Genomic DNA, 13,537 nt, shown 5'->3' with positions numbered 1-13,537 from the left:
TGTTCTCACTTATTTGTGGGAGCTAAAAATAAATAAATAAATACACAAACAACCTGGGGGTTGTGGAGGGAAGAAGACACAACAATTACAATTCCTTGAAGTTGATACAACAAGCAAACAGAAAGGACATTATTGGGAGGGGGGAGAGGTAGGAGGGAGGGAGGTTTCGGTAATGGGCTACAATAATCAACCACATTGTATATTGACAAAATAAAATAATAAAATAAAATAAAGTTAAAATAAAATAAATAAAATAAGATAAAATAGAAATATTAAACCCCCATGAGGGGAATCAGTGGTAGGCTTTATTTTTCAATCATAGATAATGATAAATGTTAAAATCAGTGGCAAGTAGATTTTCACAAATGGTGAAGAAATCACAATAAACTAGCAAATGTATCTAATTCATTTTAAACTTTAATTTGTAAAGAGAATCTTTTTATTTAGGGAGTAGACAATGATGATTAGTTGAGTCAATAAAGATAATTAAAACTATTTTGCATTTATTGTAGAGGAAGAATACCATTGTTTGTGTGTCCTGTGACTGGGTCATACAGCCCTCAGAAGGGGCTACCTTTTCAGGTAACAGAGTTGTCTTTCCAGGTACTGGAGATAGATTTTTTACGGGCCTATGCACATGTTGTCAAGATGAATGCCTGTGGTTAGGAACTCAGTAAAAAAAAAAAAAAAAAAGGATTTACAGGCAAGGGCTGGCCCGTGGCTCACTTGGGAGATTGTGGTGCTGATAACACCATGGCCACGGGTTCGCATCCCTATATAGGGATGGCTGCTTAGCTTACTTGGGAGAGCGTGGTGCTGACAACAGCAAGTCAAGGGTTAAGATCCCCCTACCGGTCATCTTTAAAAAAAAAAAAAAATTTACAGGCAACTTACATAAAAAGATATTCATATTTATTAGTGTCAGGAAAAGAAATGTAATACCACTTTATTCTCATTTTACTGGCAAACATTTAAAAGAGTAATAACTATTTCTTACCATTTGCTGATAGAAATGTGAATTGCTACAATATTTTGAAAAGCAAACTAGCAAATTCTTAAATTTAAAAATACATATACTCAGGGCTGGCCCGGTGGCGCACTGCTATAGTGCGCCGCTTGGGAAGCACGGAGGCGCTCCCACCGAGGGTTCGGATCCCACATACAGACCGGTTCCCGCTCACTGGCTGAGCGAGGCGCGGGAGCAACACCGAGGGCTGCGATCCCGTTGCCGGTCCTGGTCCGGTACGGGGGCGACACTGAGGGTTGCGATCCGTTGCCGGACACGGAAAAAGACAAAAAAAAAAAAATACATATACTCTTCAACTCAATAATTCCATGGTTGGTTATTATTACTGCTATAATCCCAATGCTTGAAAAATAACCACTAGATGTGAGGACATATGTGAAGTATATCTGCTGCAGAATTGTCCACAGTGGGAAAAAAATTGAAATAAAGTAAATGTCCACCTCCAGGGAAATGGTTGAATTGAATGAAATGGCACATCTACCTCACAAAATATCATGCAGCCATGAAAAACGACTTCATTAGTGCTCCACCAGTTGACTTGAAAGGATTTCCACTACACAGGAATGTTAAGATCAAGTAGAATGATGGATGCAAACACCTACTGCAAACTTTAAAATGCTGAACAAATGTAAGGTTGGGTAATAGTTTGTGCTGATATTTGAAAATGCAATATAAACAAAATGGCACCTTCTGTCTATTCAGGCTTCCAGCTGAGCTTGGTATCTGTGGTCCTTACTGACTGAGGGGTTTTGACAGACCTAGTCAATGCAGTATCTGAGAAGACATGTCATGAAGATCTGTCATCACCAGATCTAGACCAGTGATATCTTATCAACTTTCTTGGGGAATAACAGATTCCTCATAAACTACTTTCCAAAGACCAGACCCTTTTCCTTTTTGGTACAAAAACATCTCGAATATTTATATTTTTGATAAAAATCTTGCTAAAATGTACTATTCACCCTGCCCCTCTTAAGCAGGAGATGTTATAAACATCCATTATTGTAGTGCCAGGTAATATAGTACAGTGCACAGTTTTCACTTTTTCTGTCAGTCTCTTCAAAATCTGGCTGTCTGTTATCACTTCTAGTAACACCTTCCAACCACCCTTTATAAGTGTGCAATTTCTTTTTTTTTTTTTTCTTTTTGTCTTTTTTACTGACCGGTAACGGGATCACAACCCTCGGTGTCACGCCTGTACCGGGGACCGGCAACGGGATCGCAACCCTCGGTGTTGCGCCCGCACCACGCTCAGCCAGTGAGCAGGAACCGGTCTCCACGTGGGATCTGAACCCTCGGTGGGAACGCCGCCGCACTCCCAATCGGCGCACTCTCCAGTGCGCCACCGGGCCGGCCCAAGTGTGCAATTTCTAATCATTTAAATTTTGACTGGAAAACTAGAAAATCAAATTTGTTAAATCACATTAAATCCTAGTCAATATGACTCTAAATAAAGCCCCGAAAATAAAGGATGTGGATTTTGGATTGCTACTGTGCTCTCAGGGGCCTTTCCTGAAAACTTACAGAGCGCCGCCTTCCAGATAGGTGAGGGTGCCATTACTGCAAAGTCACTCCTAGCACCTGAATATAGGTGCTGATCTGAACTAGAGGCTTGCCCAGAGATAGGACACATACCATGACTCAAAATGATCTACAAACACAGATTGCAACTCAGCTACTACAATCTCTCAAAGGGCAACAGTTGAGCAGTATTGCTGACAATGTAAATCAACAAAAGAGAAGTAGCTGCATGAAGAATATTGCTGTTTAGGTTGTCCCATACCAAAGAAGTGTGATTATTTTGGCTCAAGTGCATTCACTCATGTGACTAATATGTATGGAGTGCCTATGTCTTGCCAGCCATCATATTAAAACTTATCTTTAATGGAGAACAAGACACGGTTCTTCCCTAAAACAATTTATGGTCTACAAAAGAGTTTCCTAATGGCATTCCTAAACTATTGTAGTTTTTGCCATATTACAATGCCATCTGTACTCTTACCTGATATTTTAATTGACTATCCAATTAATTCTGTTTTTCCCAAAAAACAAATACGTACCAAAATAAAAGCTGGTTTCTCTGTTAACCACCTAAATCACTTGGAGTATCATTAAGCCATGACACTTTGGAAACACCAATCTGGTGGGATCACATTACTGATCCTACATTACTTTCATACTACTATGAAAGCCCAAATACTAGAATCCCATACAGAGCTGATCACCTCACCAAGCTGACCCTCTACTTCAAAGGGCTTGCAGGTACAGGAGATGAGAACTAACTGCAGAGAAACACTTGGATTCATACTCGCACTATGGAGATGACCATGCCCAAAGATGCTGAAGAATATGTGTAATTTATTGATAAGCTGGTAACTACTAAGGATAAGGAGGACTGATGGGAAGCCTCGGACAAGTGGCTACAGAAGATGAACAAAGGGAATAATATATTTAGAATGATACAGACAAAGAGAAAGCCATACCTTAACAAACTGATCTCAATGCTTAATTGTTGTATTTCTAACAAGTTAGAGAAAATATTTGTCTGCAGTCATTTCGACATTAGTCAACAAACTGACCTCCTGAAGTAAATAAAGCGATGACTAAACAACTCTTTGTGGCAGAGAGGAGATATTAGGGAGACCATAAACTATTCACAGGTGCAAAACTTCCTCTTCTTGGACCTCAAAAGTTCTAGTAAAGAGAGGGATGCATTAGCTAGAGTTAGGCTCAGTTTGAATATGTGTGAAAGGTCATCTTAAGGACAACCAAAGACTGGCCTCTGCCCTTTGGTGACAGAAACAAACAATGAGATACCTAGCCATCCCGAGGCAAGTCAGTCATGCCTATTGGTAGCTGGAAGCCATGCAGAAATAAGGATTTCAGATAATGAAGTAAGAGTGGATGAGATGGAAAAAGAGGCCAGGTGAAAAGATATAATTTAATAGGGATAAATGTAAGGCTTGCATCCAGTCACAAAAATTAGCAGCACAAATATGAGATGTCAGCCAAGGTGTAAGGAAGATGTAGTCAAACAGTAGCACATGCAAGCAAGGCTTTACCTCAAAGAATCAAAAATATGAGGAGGCTGAGAAAAGGACAAAACTAATGTGAGGATCTGTTGCAGGTCATAAGAAGGGAAACGATGAAATAGAGATGATGGGTGTGAAGGGCAGAAGAGAAGATGTGCAGAACTGCCATGCTACATCCGAGGAAAGAGACAGACATGGGCCCCTCTGTGCAAACAGAGGTCAAACAAGAGAACACTGGCTCCAGGTAGTGATGTCAGAGACTCTCGGAGAGAGGAGAGAGGGTGAGAAGTAGGAAGGGGGTTGCTTGAATGGAAGACACCAGCTCTAAAGTTGGGTCTTTCTCCTGGCTTCAAGGGAACGGCTCTCATAATCACCCTGGGGAATGAACTATTGGATACTAAGGGTTGAGTGAGTACCCCCAGTCTCTCTCCAGTCTCTCTCCAATGTTACAAGGGACTATGGCAATCTTAGGCCTTATCACCAGAGGCACAATGTTTAGATCAAAGGAAGAAATAGCCAGCGGTATTCGGGGTAAGAAACTTCAACTCTGGTTTTCCATTCTGAGCACCACACTTTAGAAGGGCATACATTATCAGAGGGACCTGACTTACATGGAGATCCTACACCATGCTGGCTGAAAGGAGGCTGTAATTCCCGGTTGAGACATCTATAAACATCCATAGCATCTCCAGGATTAAGAGCAGAAACTCCAACTAGAGGCTACCCAGTGGTCACTGTTTAGTGTGAGCTCAACACACCATGTATTTGTTTCAGAAATATTCTCTGAGATAGCTCTCAGGAATGAGTTATATTGGCTAAATAGGTATACCTAATAATGAGGAAATTCGTTTCTTTGAAATTTTTAACTCATTAGGCTACTTGGAGAGATCAGACCATAAATTTTAGCTATCATTAATAAAAAGACGCAAGAAATCAGCTAATGACAACATAAGCAAGGTGCTGAAACAAGATCTTTGATAAAGGCCATGCAACAGGCCATGTATCTAGACACGAGCAAACCAGAGTTCATGTGCCATGATAGATAATGTCCCCCACACTGGATTGTCAATACATTAATTAAGAGAGTTGCAAATATATGACTCAATCAAGACAAGAGAATTTCTAAAGTGAAAGGTTAAAATATAAAATACTCTTTCTGATCAGCAGAAGGAATTCCAACCCAAGTTCACTGTTTTTTAAACAAATTCCCAAGGTCTGAGAAAATCTAAGGGAATATATCACTTCAAATAAGAATGATAAATTACATTTAAACTACACTGGTTTCGGGCTGGCCCGTGGCTCACTCGGGAGAGTGTGGTGCTGATAACACCAAGGCCACGGGTTCGAATCCCATATAGGGATGGCCGGTTGCTCACTGGGTGAGCGTGGTGCTGACAACACCAAGTCAAGGGTTAAGATCCCCTTACCGGTCATCTTTTTAAAATAAAAATAAAAAAAAAAAAATAAACTACACTGGTTTCATTTACACAATAGATCTGGGACCCTCAGTGCCTTAACATGAGCCCATTTAGAATCAGTTCAAGCCATAGTTTGAACTCACACCTGCGTTTTGCCTCCCTTTAAAAAGTTAGCTCAGTGCTGGCCCTGTGGCTTAGCTTGTTAAAGTGTCTGTCTTGTAGTAAAAAGTCAGCTCAGCTAAAGCCACAAACTATGAATCTTTAGAGTCAAATCAGAAATAGTCTGGAAACAGGTCATCAGAGCCCTCACTTCTTTTGCTGTTAAGTCATCTTATATAGTCCAGCTGTGGCCAGGGACAAAGTGTAGTATTATCAGCACTTCCATTAGTATGGTTACTGGATCATATTAACCTTCATGCATTCTAAAAATATAAAGCCTTTGATAGTCTTTAGCAAATTCAGGCCCAACATGCTTCCAGTAAAGAGAGAAAAAAAAAGAAAGTGAAATATACAAAGTACTCAAGGTGCCTGCAAAGAAAGCTGCAATAACATGGGATAAGATCCCATTAAATCAAAAATGGATTATTCTAACGAGCATGCTATTAAAAGCAAATATTATATGCTATGGCTTAGCTATCACAATGTTCTTTAAATAAAAATATGAGAAAGCCCCAAATTGGCTAACTGAAAGTCAGTCTCTCTGGTCCTCAATGCTAAGCTAAAATAGAGTCAAGGGAACATTATCTGTCAACAACATACTAATTTCAAAACTATTTTTACTTCTTATATGGAGATATTTTATAAAGATGGAACAGATAATCTCAAGTAATCAAAAGATAAAGAATTGGAACATCACCCACACCTTCAATGTCTCACTACCACTGTGGGTGTGCAGCTGCTGTTTCCTTGTCCTTCTCCCTGAAAAAAACCCTCTGTAGACAGAAAAGATATGGGAGGTATAGGACACACTTGGAAAAAAGAGGCTGAGGAAGAGAAAAGCAATCAACTGCTTAATAAGCTTTTGAATTTGAGCATATTTTCTCAACTGAGTCCACTAGAACATTATTTCCAAGAGACAGTACATGTTAGAAGAGTTCTATGATCAAAAAATTTGTGACAATTTGCATATTGTCTCCGTCTTGGACTGTCACAATGAAGATGAGTATATAAAAGATTCTAATATATCCTAGAATAAACCAGCCTACCTAACTTGCTTTAAGTAAGCATTTCCAAACTCATTTGACTCAAAAAAAGATTTTTTTACAAAATAGATATTAAAATCCCAAGAGACTTATGTTTTATGGAGCACATTTTAGGAAATGGTGCTTTAGGGAAACTAATTCTAGAGGCAGACCCCTGGGTAGGTCACACCTGCCTACTGACAGCTCCTCCTCCCTTTTTTTTTTTTTTTTGGTCTTTTGTCTTTTTCCGTGTCCGGCAACGGGATCGCAACCCTCGGTGTCGCTCCCGCGCCTCGCTCAGCCAGTGAGCGGGAATCGGTCTGTATGTGGGATCCGAACCCTCGGGCGGGAGCGCCGCCGCAGCGGCGCACTATCCAGTGCGCCACCGGGCCGGCCCCTCCTCCTCCCTTTTAAAAGACTCAAATAATCAACCAACTTTATCTTGCCTGAAATATTTAATTCTGTTTATCACCTGAAATTCCGATTATATTGTTTCTAATAAGCATGACAGAGTGCTTTACAGTTTTCAAAAGCACTTTCATTTACACACACACACACACTTTCTTCCTTCAAGCTATAAAATAAGAGGTATAGTCAAGACTAAAATCCCAAATTGGCTAATGCTAGTCTAGTATCCTTTCTTCTAGAGAAAGGGTTTTCATGGGCTGAACTGTGGAATCTCAGAGATTCCTAACGTAAGTCCATGGAGAAATAGCTTCACGGAAGAAGTGGGTTTGAAAACACATTAGACCCTGGATAAGCAGAAAGGATCAGGAAGGGAGTCCCACAAGCAGAGGTAGCTTTGCCATTAATTGATGAGGTGTCTTGAGAAAGTCTACAAAACTCTCCTAGATTCTCCTTGGTTGCAAAATAAAGACGGTTGGACTAGGTCATGCCTAAGGTTAAGTCCAGCTTTTGTGTACTATAAGTGTCAAAGAACAAACACTTTTTGATACTCTGAACGGCCAAACCTAAATTTCTTTCTTATTCAAATGAGTGTCCTTAACTAAGTAGAAAAGGAAAACAGTGTAAAGTGCCCTCCGGTGGACAGTTGGATATGCCAAAGGATGGTACAAGTGCTTCCCATCTGGGCCACCTCTCAAACAATCAGCATTCATTCAATAACTCACTCATTCATTTATTTAAAAATAAATAATTAATGTGTGCCCACTATGAGTCAAATATTGAGTATACAGTAGCTAACCTGAAAGACACACAGTCATTGCCCTCATAAATTTTATAGCCTAACAGAATACATGGACATTAAACAAAGCATTATTTCATTACAATGGTACTTAATGCCACAAAGGAATGGTAGATGTGTATTATGATACCGATCTATCGGGGAGCTGTAAGCTCCACTGAAGAAAGGATTTCTAAAAATATCACAATTAAGCTGAGGCCTGAGGAAAAGTGGGTATTGGCCAGGCAACAGTATGTATAATGATCCTGAGAAATGGAGAAAAAGGCCAGTTGTGGCTGGCTCAAGCTGGGGAAGGGAGAAGGAAGAGCTAATGCAGAAGTACACAGTACACGAAAGGTCATTTAGGCAATTTTCAGGATTTTGACCTTTATCCTAAGGGCAGTAGAACATAACCAAAAGGTTTAAAGGAGGGGAATGAAATGATTTAAATTATGATTTTAAAAGATCACTCTGGTTGCTATGTAAAGAATGAATTGGAGATGGGATAAGCTGAGTTGGGGAGACAAACAAGGAAGCTATTGTAGATGAGATGACTCAGGTGAGACGACTCTCAATGTTTAGTATCCTCAACAGATTTCCATGATTGCTTCCAGTCCTTGCTCTCCCATATAGCATCCTAATTTATTCTATACATTATTGAGTGCCTGCTGTGTGCCAAGCACTCCCATTCAGACCCCTGGGCACAGGTGGCAGAGTCGAGATCATGGAAGCTCTGTAAGGAACTACCAGTAGAAGCCCCTTCCACCTGTATTCACCCTCCCATGGCTAGACATGCCACAGAAAATGTCAGTGTGTAGTTGGCCCACTCCAACAAGGGGGCCCTAATCACAGCTATAGCAGAGTTCAGAAGTCTACTCTAACAGCCTGGGCTACTTTGTTCCTGTAAATTTGAACAGCACAGGTTAAATAAGTAGGATGTTCTCCCTATAATGAGCTAAGTGATTATAGAGGATAAATGCAGTGGCCCGCCCCCTCAACTATTGTTATTCTGCAATTGATTCTTTTACTGCAGACTTGAAGGCTATGCATTAAAATACCTTTGTGTTCTAAAGTTGATTGTGATGATGATTGCACAATTATGTAAATATACTAAAAAACATTTAATTTTATACTTCAAGTAGGAGAATTGTATGGTATGTGAATACCATAAAACGGCTCAATAAAGCTGTTACAAATAAAACAAAACATCTCTTCCATAAAGATCATTATATTATGGATGAGTGAAATGACAGCAAGAAGAAAGTACCAAACCTACAGAGTCAACTGTCTCTGTAAATGCTGCATATTGACATATTTTATATTCAGAGGCAAGCCAAAAAAGTCTCTAAGATGATGATAAGAAATCAAATCTATAAAGGCTGTATTTCCCCCATAAACCACCCCGTATAAAATTTTAGCCAAATAGTAACAATAATAAATATATAAACTCTCAAAAGAGTGGTTTTTGAGAAAAATTGGTTGCATACAAAAGAAGAAAAGGATCAATTTATTCTTCATGTAATTCCCACAGTTTATGCAGAAAAGGTGTAACTTGAGAGCATACACCTCATATAGCTCAGGACTTCCATGGTTCCAGACATTTAATAAATTGACCTTAATAAAAAATAAGGCCAGGCATTACTGCTGTGCATGTTGCCTCCTCCAACTCTCCTCAAGGGGTAAACACTGAAAGGGATAAGGGCTGCAAACAGGAAGCAAGGGGCCCTTAAAATGCAATCTATAGTTTAAAAAAATTCACTGAACCTACGTTTGTAATGATGCAGACAGCAAAGCAGACTCCTTAGAGTAGAAAGTAATAAAGGTTGATGCTATTTAAAATAGTCAAGGTCTCAGTTTAAAGGCAATTCTAGGCTCACCTCAGAGGAAAGAGAGAATGATTGATTGTAGCACCTTGGAATTTCAATAGCAAGGAAAAGGGATTGTGGACACAGGTGGACATGTGCCCCTGACTTTCAGCACAGCAAGTTTCAGAACCTTTGCAATGAGACTACTGCTAAAAACCTGGAGGGGTTATCCAGGAAAGAAGGAGTGCCTAATGATAGAAATTCTCTGTAGACAATCATTTTTTTCTGAGAAGAAAAGGGTATGACTTAGGAAATACTGATGTGCTTATAATGAGAGCTTTCTGGAAAGCTCAATTTAAGCTTTGGGAGAAAGATGAATAAAAATAAAACTATGAATAAACATAAAAACACATCTACAAAGGGTGCAGTTAACAGAGGCTTAAAATGCAAGAGACAACAAAATAAGGTATTGTTGGCTAGGCCACGTTCAAAGTAAGAAGAAAACGAAAGGTGACAGAGTGACAGTTTGGGGGAAGGGAGTATAATGTTCCCAGATGAACCATGAAAAAGGAGCCCAACTCAAGATGGACACTGGCTTCCAACTCTCATAGTAAAGAAAACAGTCTCCATATTCGTCAGGGCAAACAAAGAACACAAAGATGGAGCTGGGCCCTGAGGGGAGACAAGGGAGAGTAGGGACCCTGCCACTTTTAATGATTTTCAAGGCTCCCATTCAGATGACTTTCATCCCAGGGCACTGAAGGAACGGACAAGTCCCTTTTTGATACTATGTTGTCACCACAGCAACAGTCCCCACCTCACAGGTGTACAATATGTTACATTGCACATGCCGATTTCTTGTATATCTCTTCTGGCCTTCTCAACAATCTTGTGGGATAAGCAAAGCTATTACTACTGCCTTCATTGTACACTGAAGCTCAGAATTTAAGTGACTCTCCCAAGGTCACATAACCCACGGAGAGCAGGACCACACCTACACCCAGGCCATCTGACTCTGGGCCAGTGATCTTTTCACTAACCAGCATTACCTTTTTGCTATGTCTTCAGCAGAGCAACTGATAAAATTCAAGCTATGTAATATTAACAACATCAATATTAAGCATATTTATAGCTAGACTAATACTGCTAACCAGCAAGTGCTGGTTAGATATCTGCCCAACTGCCCTAGGGCTCTGGCTTTTCAGTCCTCAAATCTCATTAAATCTTTAGACCATCTGCAGGAGAAAGTTACAGATGAGGCTCCTGGCATTAAGGAATGAGGATCCCTGCTTGGGGTCACCAGTGACTGGTGCAGCAAAGGTTTAAAGGCATTGGAATCTGTTCTAGCTTCATACTCTTTCCAATACAACTGGCTGCTACCCTAAATGTTTATCAAGGACTACTCTAAGACGTGGGAGGTATGGTTAAACCAAACACAGTGAGCAGAAAACAGTCAATGGCATTCCTGAGCCCTGAGAAGTATTTTCATAGCCTACAATCCTGCTAACAAAAGCAAAGCCATTTCTCTCTTTTTTTACCTAGCTCTAAATCTTGTGTGAAGAAATACTGAGGGCCTGAGTCTAGCAGTAGGGGTGAGTAGGGGTAGGTAACAAAATAAACAGTATCTGAATTTACTGTGATTCTTAAAGGGGCTCAAAGACTACCATAATCCCTGGGGCAAGCATACCTCTCCTCCTAAGGAACAGGCTGGGAGGTTGGGAGGGTGGAGGCAAACGGGAGGTAGGAGGATGGGGAAATGGCACCCTCCTCTAGGTTCTCTTTTATCATCTCCAGGATCCACCTCCTGTACAGTCACTAGTTCCAGCTTCAGAGGAATACAAAGAAAACGACTTCCACACAGATGAGAACCCAAGGCTCTTCAGGTTAGGTTTATTGCCTGGGTTCACCAGATGGATGCACAGCAGTCTCAGTGTAATGGAATCTAGTATATTAGACTCCCAGTATACAGGCACAAGCAAGTCCACCAGCAACAGCGACAGTAGCTAAGAGAACCCTCCAAGTAGCACCATATGCTAATTCAACAAAGGTTTATCAAGCACCTATGACTAAATTAAGCAGTGGGTAAGCACTAGGGATCAGGAAGATAAAGAGATGGATACCATGCCTATCTATAAGGAGCTTACAGTCTTTTAGTGGGATTACTGTTACAAACAGGGGAACTCGGGTTGCTACGGGTACTTGAAAACCAGGAATGGAGCTGAATCTTTATCACCCCTCTGAGTCTCCATTAATTCAGAATGTTTTGAAATTCTGGAAAAAAAAAATTTATTTTAACTAAGAACAGACAAACCACTTACTCTTTAGGAATCTAGTGATGTAGCAAATAGAATGTTTATTCTAAACACTGGATTTTGTAATTTGATCAGATACATTTTTTAAATAAAATATAATCTTGCTAAATAAGAAAAACGCATCGCCAATTGAAATTTCTACCTCCTAAGAAAATTGTCTGCTACAAAAAATTAGTCAAAGTCAACTGTAGAGAGTATAGGTGAAAGTTCATAATAGAACATATTTACTACTTTATTAATTCCAGGGCAGTGTATGCCCCAAGAACATCCTCTAACTGGAAGCATTAATAGCCACTGTACAATTGCATAGGCAGGTGTTCAAGACTCAGTGCTATTCTCTTACTAGCTCTTTTCATCTAAAAATATAGGTCCTAAAGTAGCTCCTACCACCTTCCATTCCCTAAAGCTTCCAAACAGTGGCAGAGCTGGGATTGAAGGGATTTAAACCCATGTCTGTCCAGAAAACCAACTGAGCACACCAACTCCCTACAACTCCACCCCTCTTTCAGATCAGAGGCAATACACTCAATGTCTCTGGAGGCCAGCCAGGTAACACCAATGAGCAAAGTGGCAAGTAATGTATATGCATATATGGCATGTACAGTAGAAATAGAAGCAGTTGGAGAGGAGACTAAAGGGGACTGCAGCTATTTGGCTCCAATGATTGCTACCATGTGTGATCTTGCAGTTTTAAAGAGACAAGAAATTCAACATTTTATGTATACTCCTGAACATTTACATGTTAACTCAAGTTTGTTTGAAGAACACTGTGTAGGTCAAACATGTCACCAGCCCTCAACCTTTGTTAATGCACTGTTAGCACCATCTTTTGAAAAGCACTGGTTTGGTATTCTAAATTCTGTAGGGTTATTTTCATTAAGTGTAACATCACTCTGGGGATGGGTGAGGCAGAAGGTTCATTAATGCCTTAAATATCAAGGGTGCTCTCTTTTTCAGGCAGCCTAGATGGACTTATGCCAGGCAATGTAGATCCGCCCCCCAATCAGTGCAGGACCCCTCAAAGGAGACTGGTCAGGAATGCAGAATTGCGTGGGATGCAGTTTGATGAAAAAACTCAGGCCCAGATCAGAGTTTCTACACAACTCAGGTACACCAGGTCTATGGAGAGCCAGAAGTACCTATAAGGTCAACCATTAAACCCTGAGCTGCACAAAAGCCTTCCCTAGAGAAACAGCAGCAAAGCAGCAATTTAGCTCAACCACAGAGCTCAAGTACTGGTTCCCACAGGAAGTCCCCCCGTTTGAGAAGTAAGCAAAGGACAAAAAATTAGTTCTGGCCCAGGCACACCACCAGCACCTTGGGGCCTGCCCGGTGACCTGAGGCATGGAGAATGGGACAGGACCCCCCTACCACAACCAGGCACACTGTGCCAGTGCCTCGGAGCTCACCCGTGGACCTGGGGCATAGATAAGGGGACTGGACCCCCCCTTCCAAAACCAGACACACTGTGTCAGCACCTCAGGGCCCACCCAGGTCCCGAGACATGGAGAAGGGGACCAGACCCCCCTCCCACATCCAAGCACACTGCGCCAGTGCTCAGGGACCCAAGGCATGGAGA

The sequence above is a fragment of the Galeopterus variegatus genome, unplaced genomic scaffold, assembly GCF_000696425.1.
Source record: "Galeopterus variegatus unplaced genomic scaffold, G_variegatus-3.0.2 Scaffold2402, whole genome shotgun sequence".
Classification (NCBI taxonomy): domain Eukaryota; kingdom Metazoa; phylum Chordata; class Mammalia; order Dermoptera; family Cynocephalidae; genus Galeopterus; species Galeopterus variegatus.
The sequence above is the reverse complement of the archived record's forward strand: the minus strand, read 5'-3'. Positions refer to the sequence as shown.